Source organism: Lygodium microphyllum, chromosome 12 (genome assembly GCF_053477565.2).
Source record: "Lygodium microphyllum isolate KBCC chromosome 12, Lygodium_microphyllum_v1.1.10, whole genome shotgun sequence".
NCBI classification, from domain to species: Eukaryota; Viridiplantae; Streptophyta; class Polypodiopsida; order Schizaeales; family Lygodiaceae; genus Lygodium; species Lygodium microphyllum.
The window spans coordinates 114,016,345-114,027,579 of record NC_141146.1 but is presented as its reverse complement, the minus strand read 5'-3'; positions in this window follow the sequence as shown (position 1 = coordinate 114,027,579).

Here is an 11,235-nt window from a genome sequence, read left to right as displayed (position 1 = left end):
AAAGTTGAGTCGTGAAAGAGAGGAGCATGAGAGAATGAGCAGGGAATTGGAAGACCAGGAGCAAAGACTCATGGCCCTAGTACAAAGACAATGAGAAAGTATGGAGGAAATGAAAAAGAGAGCCAGAGAGTGGGCATGCCAAAATGAACAAAGAGTGAAGACCTTGGCGTGTCACCTGGCTCTTGTGGAAAAAGAGAATGTCCTAGCAGAAAGCAAAGCAGAGGTAGCCCAAGTGGGCTTCAATACTCAACAACGAGTTTTCCTAAATACTTTGATGGATGCCACTCACATGGAGAAAGGGGAGTCCCTTGAGGTGGTAAAGAAGAAGTTGAGCATAGCATGCAGAGCTCTGCGAGTAGGGCTACACATGCCCCCACAAACCGTTGCAGTTGGGCTGAGCCTTAATGAATAACGTAGGTACTTATTGTTGGCCGGCCTAACCCCCCAAGAGATTGATGCATTGGGGTTTGTAGAGGAGGTGCAACAAGAAGATTGCCTAGGAAGTGAAGCAGAACTGCAATTTGACATGGGCATATTCGAAGATGAAGTGATCCCACAACCCGCTTCACCCCACTCTGAAGAACAGCAGCAGCCAACAGACACATCCATGGAAATAAAAATTGTCCTAAGGGAGAAGAGAAAGAAAATGGTAGAAGAGGCCAGACAAAGATTGAGGGCTAACCCTATGAAACAGTAGTCGGCACCTCTTCCACCATGCCCAAGTGACCTGCCATCTAGTTTCCATGTAGAACTCGTAGTTTGGGAGAGACAAGAAAAAGAGAAACAACCTTTTAACTTCAACTTCCTCCTCCCCAATGGCCTGTGCAGAGTCTTTCTTCTTAAAATAGTGGATGAGGTGATCGACATCAGAAGCTAGCTAGGCCAACAATGGTTGGAAGAAAGAGAGAAGAATCCAACCCTCTAGGGCACCGAGGATGCAGAGTACTAGAAAAATAAGGTTTTGGAAGTGCCTTGATCTATGCTTGGATACGAGTGCCAGCCATTGTGGCGGAGACGCATCTACGATGACAATGTGTTCTCATGGATGGATTTTTGTAATACCCTCCCTTTTGAGAGAAACAAATCCACCTTCATGGCATATCCTCGTATTTGCTTGCTTGCTTGAGCTTGTGCTTGAGAGAGGGAGTGTGAGAGTGTGAGGGAGTGAGTGTGTGAGGGTGAGGGACCGGGAAGGAGAAGCTCTCCATCTTCTCCTCTCTTCTTCTCTTCTCTTCTCTTCTCTTTCTCGTGGCAATGGAGCTTGGAGTGCGGAGCTTGAGGATGGAGCTTGCTTGAGGCTTGCAATTGGATCGTGGAACTACCGCAGTGCTTGAGAGAGGAGGTAACTCAATCGGGCATGGAGATAAGCTCACTACACCCATAGAGATGGATAGCGTGTCAGCTATGTGAGAGACATCCATTAGTGCTTGGCTTGGAACGTGGCTTGGAGCGCTTGAAACAATAAGTGGTCCATGTGTCTTGACGGTTGATCGCCTCTACAGTGGGATGTGAGGTAGAAGGTATGGAGATCACTCGATAAGGAAAAAGAAGAAATTGAGGTTGCATAAGGGCACAAAGCTCTAGAGTTAATGGCTAATAAAGCTATATTGACCATGGAGACTAGCTTAGGGATCAATTAAGGTGAACAAAAGGACATAAAGACTATAGTTGATCCAAACTATCATGTTGATAGCAAGAAATAATCCTTCAGTAATAATGATAATAATATTTTTTTTTTCTCCACAATGTGGAGAATTTTTGTTGTGCAAGGGAGGATGAGACATTTGTTAGTGCTTGTAATTGCCAATGAATTCTCCCTAGTATTAGAGAACCTACCCATGGAGGTACAACAATCCATGGATTGAAGACATCCAATACACACTCATGGCTCTTGGTGATGCCATTGACTCGAAAGAGCATGCTATAGTTAGCCCCGAGAGTTGAAAGTACTACAAGAAATTTTGGTGACATGCCAGATACTAATATACAATAAATTATAGCAAGCCTACCCAATTAATGAGTCTAAGTCCAATCTGGACTTTACCTAATTGTGGGTGATTGCTATTGATGAGGATCAAGAAATTAAGTATAACATGTGTTTGCCTAAAGATTTAGTAATACTATACACACTATTGCCAGATAATTTCTTGCCAATGTAAATTGTGCTCAACATTGATAAGTTTGAAATTTTTCAGAAAGGTCGGGGAGCTTTTGGAAGGACTTTGTGTAAGATTTAAATATTAGCTAGCCCTGAAGCCTATTCCCATGTGGCTTAGATTACACACATATTTTAACAAATTCATTGTCCTAGAGAAATTTTCATATTAGCTTACTTTGTAGCGATTATGATGCTGGTTGGGTCAAATATCCAATCAAGAATTGCCATGTGTTACCTTCTCCCCATCTCAAAGCTAGCAAGTCTCTTCTGTGTAACTAATGACAGTTGATTTGGTTGTATTAATATGTAGTCCTAAAGCTAGTACCATCTCTCTCTCTCTCTCTCTCTCTCTCTCTCTCTCTCTCTCTCTCTCTCTCTCTCTCTCTCTCTCTCTCTCTCTCTCTCTCTAAATTTTGAATTGATTAAGTGAAATATTTACAAAGGGAATTTTAACCAATCAAGAAAAATCAAAGATAGTTAGAATATGTAAACACACATACACATTTGAGTGCATGCACATGCACGTTGTTGAGTAAAAGGCCAATGTGTCTAGGAGCCCATCTTACTCACTGACCTAGATATACATGTATGCATTGTTTCATTGTACTTTGAGTGATAAGGCAATAAGGTATTGCTCACAAGAGAGCTATTGAGGCACAAGGAAAGAAGCATATTCTCTCTCTCTCTCTCTCTATCTCTCTCTCTCTCAGTCTCTCTCTTCTATGTGTGTCTGTGCATCCTCCATGCTCCTTGTAGCTTTATCAACTAGTATTAGAGTGATTGAGAGTTTCTAGTGAGGGCTGAAATGACGAACGGGTTGCCTCTTACCCATCCAACCTCCAATCCTCACTAAGAGAACTAAAGAGGGGCACCACCTAGCCAAAGGGACGATGGGCTAGGACATCCCTTTTCTCAAAGAGAATCAAAAGAACCAAGACACAAATTTACAAGAGAGACTATATGTACTAAACACCCTATTAGAATATGAGAGAGAGAGATGAGAGGGGAGGGAGACAAGAGGAGAAGAGGTAAAGGAAGCTTTCCATTATGTATTTATGGAATGAGAAGATGAGAAGAGAGGGAGACAAGAGGAGAAGAGGTAGAGAAAGCTTGCCATTATGCTACATAATAAAATAAATTACTCATAGCTTACCTAAAAGAGATGAGGGTATTCTAGAGTGCTCTCATGTGCTTGTCATTCTCCTTCTTTTTCCTCTTCATTCTCCATGGGCTCTTTATATAGCCTCCATGAGGGATTAGATTAAGATAATCTTCTTGATTAGCATAATCCTAGATTATGTATGGCATATTTGAAAATATGGAGAATAGTGGATGGGACAAGTCCCCACCTTGGTCATCATGCAAGAAGCCAAGGGTGGTGGTAGACAAAATAGAGAAATGGAGCTAGATTACAAGAGATGGGTGCCCAAAGCACATTATTATAATATATTTACAAGAAAGATAGAGTGGAAAGTTGGTGTGGTGAAAGAGAGAAGCAAATTGCATGTAGCCAGTAGTCTGCGCCTTCGTAACTTCAATTCCGTGAAGAATTTGAAAAAAGTTTCTTCTGCAACTTTGTAGACCAGGTCGAAACCGATTGGGCAGCATGGGAATTTTCTTGAAATTCACTTTTTCTTGGGAGTTATCGAGATTATAAAAAATAGCTTCCAAAAGCTTCTTTGACTTTAGTCCCCCATATATATATATAAATACATATAAGCATGTGACAGAAGGGGTCCATGCTTGTAAGCTTTTATGTAAGATCCAAATGACACCATGATGTGGATATTGACTTGTGTGCTAGGGTGAGGTGTCCTCTAATGATGGTGATAGATTCCAAATCTTAGTGATGCAGACGGAGCCCATGTGTAGTTGGAGGCTAGTCCTTTGAAAAATCTATATATTCACTCAACTCCTAGGTATAATCCATTTTCATCTTCACTAAGATAACCATCCCTTTTACCCTTTACATTGACATGGCTCCTAAGAACTTGTTCCCCCCATTTGCTAGAGTTATCATAATTGAGAAGCAATGTAGCATACCTAGTGCTTGAAGAGTAAACCCAAAGTGATATGGTAAGCTCTTGATAGGGGCTTTGGCCAAATTTTGTGGTAATAATCCGGGTTGTAAAAAACCCAGATCATTAGCCCTCCCCTTAGGCTAGAGGTATTCATGCCTCTAGCTTGATAATGATAGTCCAATAGAGCACGGAGGACTGCACCCCCTCATTGGTGGCTCTTCATTGAATGACTGCTCCAAAGTGTTCATATTTCTTTGAAAATAAGGCTTTAGTCGCCATCCATTTACTCTTGTCTTGTGAACCTTCCCATCCATGTCACCTAGCTTATAGCTACCATTTGGATATCTCCTTATGACTATGAATGGCCATTCCCACTTGAACACAATTTTAGCATCCTTTCTATTATCAAAGCGGTTATCATAGCGCAGCACAAGTGATCCTTCCCTTATGTGTTTGCTAGCCAGCTTCTTATTAAATGTCTTCCTCCTCTCTTCAGCTTGCATGGAATAGTGTTGGACTGTTGCTTATCTATCTAACTCCAGCCTCTCTAGATCCAAGATCCTTTCCTCTAACTTTTTATCATGATTCTTCTCTTGACTGGCTACTAAAACATGCAAACTGGCTAGTTCCACCTCTATAGAAAGCAAAGCCTATTGGCCATAGACGAGGTGAAATGGAGTATAGCCAAGTGAGGTTCTGAATGAAGTCATGTAGGCCGAAAGAGCTGCACTCAACTTTTTATCCCAGTGCTTGGGATGCATGTGCACTTGCTTGGTAATTATCTTACAAATCAGCCCATTCACTTTTTCGACCAAACCATTACACTATGGGTAGTAGGGAGTAGAGTGCCTATGTTTGATTTTTAGCCTTTCCATTAGCTCCCCCACTAGATTTTCCCTAAAACCAGGACCTTGATCAGATATAATTTCCAAAGGTGTGCCAAACTTGCAAAAAATATTTTCAAACACAAAATTTTCACTTCTTGGGCTGTGATCCTACTAGTTGCTGAAGCCTCTGCCCACCTCGTCATGCAGTCCACACCAATTATGATGTATTCCTTGCCAGATTGAGTTCGTGGGAGTGGCCCTATTGCATCAATCCCCCATTTCTAAAATGGGCCATATGTAGTTATGGGATTTTGTTCCTCATGCACTAGCTTCCTTGGTCCGGCCTTTTGGCAATCGTCACAAGTGCAGCACCCTCGATGTAGACTAGGCCACACAAAACCGGCATGGAGAATCTTCCTGTTGGTTATTTCTTGAGCAAAATGTCCACCACAAACCCCTTCATGCCAGCTCTTAATCACATCCATAATCTCCTTTGTTGTTGGCACCCTTCTAAGTACTGCATCCTTTCCTTTGCAATACAACACATCATTTATCAAGTGGTGTTTAGTGGCCTTTGTAGCCAGCCACCTTTTCTCACTCTTACTCATATGTGTAGGCGCCTCACCATGCTCAAGAAAATAAAGCACATATTGTAGTTGAAACTTACCCTGAAACAAGGGAAGCTTTACTGCAATGATGCCCACCATTACCTCTTTCAATTTTTCATCTGCTAGAGCATCTGCGTCGCCATTTGTGCGCCTTGGCACAAAATAGATTTGGGCTTTCTGTAGCTTCCTCATGAGGGTTTTAGCTTCTCTCATTTTCACTACTAAGTTATTTTTACAAGCCCAGATTCCTTTCATTTGCTTAACAATTAGCATAGAATCCCCAAAAACATTAAGTCGAGTGACACCATGTGAAAGACACCACCTCAAACCTAAAAGCAAGGCTTGATATTCTGCCTCATTATTAGAATGGACATCCTCCAAGCTGATACCTTCTCCATAAAGTTTGTCACCTTGGGGACTGAACACCACTTTTCGTGCTGCCGCTCTGTCTTTAATACACTTGTAGGCCCCATCGAAGTAGAGGGCATGGGCATTCTCCACCTGCGGCAGCTCCTCAAAAGGAGGTGTCTCCTCTTTTACTTTTTCCTTGTCTTTTTCCTTCTTTTGATGGCATCTATGGGTCAAAAAATCAGCTAGGCAAGCTCGAGTAGAATCCTCCACCTTGAAGGTGTAGTCAAACTCTTGGAGTTGTATCACCCACTTAGCGATTCTAGCTGAAACATCCATGTGCTATAAGGCATAGGGAAAATGTTCTTCTGTCGTGATCACTGTGAATGGCCTAGGGAGAAGATAAGGACGAAACTTTCTTACAGCAAGCATTAGAGACAAAACCATCACCTCGACCATCTTGTACCCTCGTTCTGATGCTGTCATTACTCTGCTAGAAAAGTAAACCGGTCTCATTAGGCCAGTTTTAGCATCCTTTTGTTTTAGTGCTGCCCCTAGAGCATCTTCCCCAAAACTCGGGTTGACAAAAAACTCTTGATCCCAAAAAGGCTGTAAAATTATAGGAAGGGTGCTAAGAGCCTTCTTCACCTCGTGAAAGCACCTTTCGCTTTCGTCACTCCATAGGAGCTCCTTAGAGTGGGTTAACTGTTGTAGTGGAAATACTAATTGGGAGAGGAGATGAATAAACCGCCCCATATATCTCACCTTTTGAATGGAAGAGATTAGTTGCTTCACAAAAGATGGTGATGGCACCGCCAATAGGGCCTTAACTTTGTTTGGATCTGCTTCAATGCCTCTCACTTACGACATGCCCTAACAAAGTTACACTGCTTTCGCCAATGCGACACTTCTCATGGTTTAATTGCCCCCCCATTTGTGTGAGGCGGTTGAAAGCTTCATCCACCTTCCCTAGATGTAGAGCCTTAGAACTATAAATACAAAAATCATCAATAAAGACCCTGATGGATTTTCCAAAATATGGTTGGAAGACATAATTCATGAATTGCTGGAAGGTAGCTGGGGAATTTGTTAATCCAAATGGCATTACTTTGTAAGCAAAACACCCCCAAGGCGTAATGAAGGTGGTATTCTGTTGATCCTCCTCAGCTATTCGGATCTCGAAATAACTTGAATACCCATCATAAACAATGTATCTCTCATGCCCGGCCACCTTGTTGAGTATTTCATCCTGAAAGGAAAGAGGAAAGTGATCTCTCTTAGTTGAAGCATTTAGCGGCTTGTAATCCACACAAATTCTCCATTTTCCATTCTTCTTGGGTATCACCACCACAGGTGAAACCCACTCTGAGTCCCCTATTGGATAGATGAAGCTTGCCTTCAAAAGTCATTGCACCTCAATGAGTAGAGCGTTTTGTTGAACTACTCCCAATCGTCGTAGTCGTTGCACTACTAGCCGTGCTCCCTCTTTTAGATTAATGTGATGTTGTACTGTTGTCACACCTGTGATGTGTTCATAATCAAAAATAAAAAGTGCAGAGTGTTTTATCACCACTTCCATGTAGGTTGCCTTCTCCTCAACTGATAGATCCTTAGCTAATATTTTTTCTAACCCCTCCTTCTCGACCTTTGGAAGCTGCTGTGGAATTTCACTACTAGAAGGCCCTTTTAATGTAATCCCCATCACTTTTAGAGAGATTTCTTCCTCCTCATTAGAAGACTCTCCCTCTGTCATAGATGACTAACCCTTGCTGAAACTCCATTCATCAACGGTGGTCTCTAACACAAGATCCTCCTGTCGGCCCTCCTTCATGTTGTAGATAGTGCTCTTCCATTTTTTCTGCAGCTCCTTTTGTGGCCTTAGCTCTAAAGCCCCTGTCTCCCAATCTTGTCTGGCTTTCATTCCCATTAGCCACGGTTGCCTATGAATGAGCGGATAGCCATCCCCCTTCGCTGGCATCACATACATGTCAAGCTCCAATTGCACTCCACACACCTTTACCTTGACTTTCTTTATAACTCCCAAACAATTTATTACTACATTGTTAGCCATTTTGGCCCCAAATTTAGTAGTTTCATTTACCTCTAATCCCAAACGATGCATCAATTTTTCCGTCATGACACAAATCTCTGCACCTCCATCCACATATGTCTTTGACACTCTCTGCCCATTGATTTCGGCTTCCACCAGAGGCACAATATCTTTCATCTTTCTAGTCTGGATTGCATTCACATGTCTATTCTTCATGGATCTAATGCTTACCATCTTTGACCATTGTCGTCGCACTGTTGGAGATAGATGTAGTAATTGTGGCCATAAAATTTTTGGCCCTTGATTCCTCACATTAGCAAGCAAATCATAAGCTCTAGTACCTTTACCCAGGGAAAAATCATCTGGCTCAATGTGTCGGCGTGAGTGAGCCCTCCTCTTTTTACTATTGCGTGTCTTTGCAGCCATTGATGACTCTGCCTCCTCTTCCATGTTTTCAACCTCCTTTGGTGGTGTAGGCTCCATTCTCTCAATTCTACGTGCTTTCTTCACCGGCATTGTTTCAACCTCTACTACTTTGGCCTTTCCTTTGACATCACTCTCATCTAAACTAATTATCATGATATCATGATTCTCTGGTGGCTGGACAGGCAAGAGCGGCACCTTTGCAAGTGGTCGAGGATGCTGGAGAACTTAAACGGGTGGTGGAGGCCCTGGATTCGGTGGAACAAACCTTTCCCTAGGTGGTGTCACTTGTTGTCCCCTCCTTCTTGGTTGGAACCCATTTCCTGGAAAACGCCTAGGATGAGGGCAAAAGTACATACCATGGCCTGTCTCCCCACAATTATAGCAAACATACTCTATTTCTTGTCTCCTTGGACCTTGATTGCCTTCATTTATGAGGGGAGGGGGCCGTACTCCTTGCACCAAATTTAACGAAAGGCTTTCAAGTTGATTAGTAATGCGTTGTAGGAGCTCTTGCTATGGTATCTTCAGTTCAAGTGGGGCCTTTGCTATTTCTCTAGGCCTTGGCATGGTTGGTAAAACCTGTATGGGCTCAACTCTCCCTTTCAACTGGGCTTGATGCTTCAATTTTCTATCTTTCTCCCTCGCATAAGTGATTGATTCTTCATAGGATGTGGGAAACTTTCCTTTGACCTTCTCCCTTAGTAGAGGATGAAGTCCGGCTAGAAAATAATCTTTCTTAAGGCAATCGGGTACTCTTTCTCCCTCGGCTAAGGAGGTTGTCCATTTATCCCACAATTTTATAAACATGCCTTCATATGCTTGGTACTCCCCTGGTAAGGTTTGACGAAGATCTAAGAGTTGTCTCCAAATATCTTCAGGTGGCTCTGTATCTTGGTACTTGTGCATGAATGCAGTCTTGAGATCCTCCCAATTACCCCTTGTAGCCTCTGAGAGAGCTTGATACCACACTCGAGCATCACCCTTTAGAACTAAAGGGAAGGCCCGTACTTTGGTTGCTTCATTATCCCGACCTGTGACTAGGAAGACCATTTCTAAGTCATCCAAAAAGTCCAGAGATTTCTCCCCTTTGTGCCCAAAAAAACTTGGAAAATCCATGATAGGAAGATGTTGATCTAGCTCAATAAAAAATAAATATGAACATGTCTAGGCCCAAGTCATATCTTATTAAGGGTAGAATAAATGGATTTATAGATGCATTAATCTCAGCAAGTCAAAAAGGGCCCAATAAGCCCCTTATAATATTTTGAAACCTGATCTTTGTGCTAACGATTATATGCACGGTTTGTTTAGCAAGTGGACGGATAGGTCCATACAAATCCCTATGGTTCATGGGATACACTTAGAGTAGAATGAATATGTGTACATTAAAGGAGATGTTATAATCCAAAATAGGGAGTATTATGGGATTAGGGGACAACAAGATCTCTTTCAACCTCTCAGCTCCAAAATAGAAGACCAACCTTTGTTGAAAATGTATCTTTTTACTAATGCACACATCCACCCGAATGTTTTGAACCGATTGAAAGTTGTAGAAAGTAGGAGTAGTCATTTATGCATTAACTACAAATTTTCACTACAAACTTTCATGAAGCGTGTTGTTAAAGCTATGGCCTCTTAGATCCCACCATTCGAGAGATGCAAAGGATTTGCTCACCACTGATTAGCGTAGCTTTTGTGTGACCATCATCAGCCTTGTAAAGTTCATAGGCTTCGATAGCTATCTTCTCAATTACTTTGAGTCTTCTTGCTAGTAGTAGTTGAAGTGTATCACCATATGTAGCCTCTCGCCAATACCGCATACCATTGATGTGTAACTCATCCTCCAAAAACTTGTTAATCCCCAAATTTGAAAGCGCCTTCACCACTTGAAGACGAAGCTCCTTAGGGAGTGTCTTTACACTAGACACCAAGCACTCAACACAATGCCTTGACCTAGAGACTTGATGAGAGCAAGATTTCTCATGAAGCAAAGAAGGGTGTGTGTAATTAACTTGCTTTACCCACATACGTGCCGTTTGTCGATAAAGATCCTTCTTCTCTTGAGCTTCTTTTGGAGACCATAGCGGTACTCTTGAGCTGTGAATCCCTTGAATAGGGTTTGATGAAGATTCCTCCTTAGTGATTTCTTGACAAACACTCGTTGAAGAAGAGGACAACTCCTTAGATTTTTCTTTCTTCATAGAAGTTGTAGAGTGTAGCTTGAGAGCTCCTCAGCGGGGGCACAAAAAATGAGGGCTGAAATGATGAACGGGTTGCCTCTTACCCATCTAACCTCCAATCCTCACTAAGAGAACTAAAGAGGGGCACCACCTAGCCAAAGGGACGATGGGCTAAGACATCCCTTTTCTCAAAGAGAATCAAAAGAACCAAGACACAAATTTACAAGAGAGACTATATGTACTAGACACCCTATTAGAATATGAGAGAGAGAGATGAGAGGGGAGAGAGACAAGAGGAGAAGAGGTAAAAGAAGCTTTCCATTATGTATTTATTGAATGAGAAGATGAGAAGAGAGGGAGACAAGAGAAGAAGAGGTAGAGGAAGCTTGCCATTATGCTACATAATAAAATAAATTACTCATAGCTTACCTAAAAGAGATGAGGGTATTCTAGAGTGCTCTCATGTGCTTGTCATTCTCCTTCTTTTTTCTCTTCATTCTCCATGGGCTCTTTATATAGCCTCCATGAGGGATTAGATTAAGCTAATCTTCTTGATTAACATAATCCTAGATTATGTATGACATATTTGAAAATATGGAGAATAGTGGATGGGACAA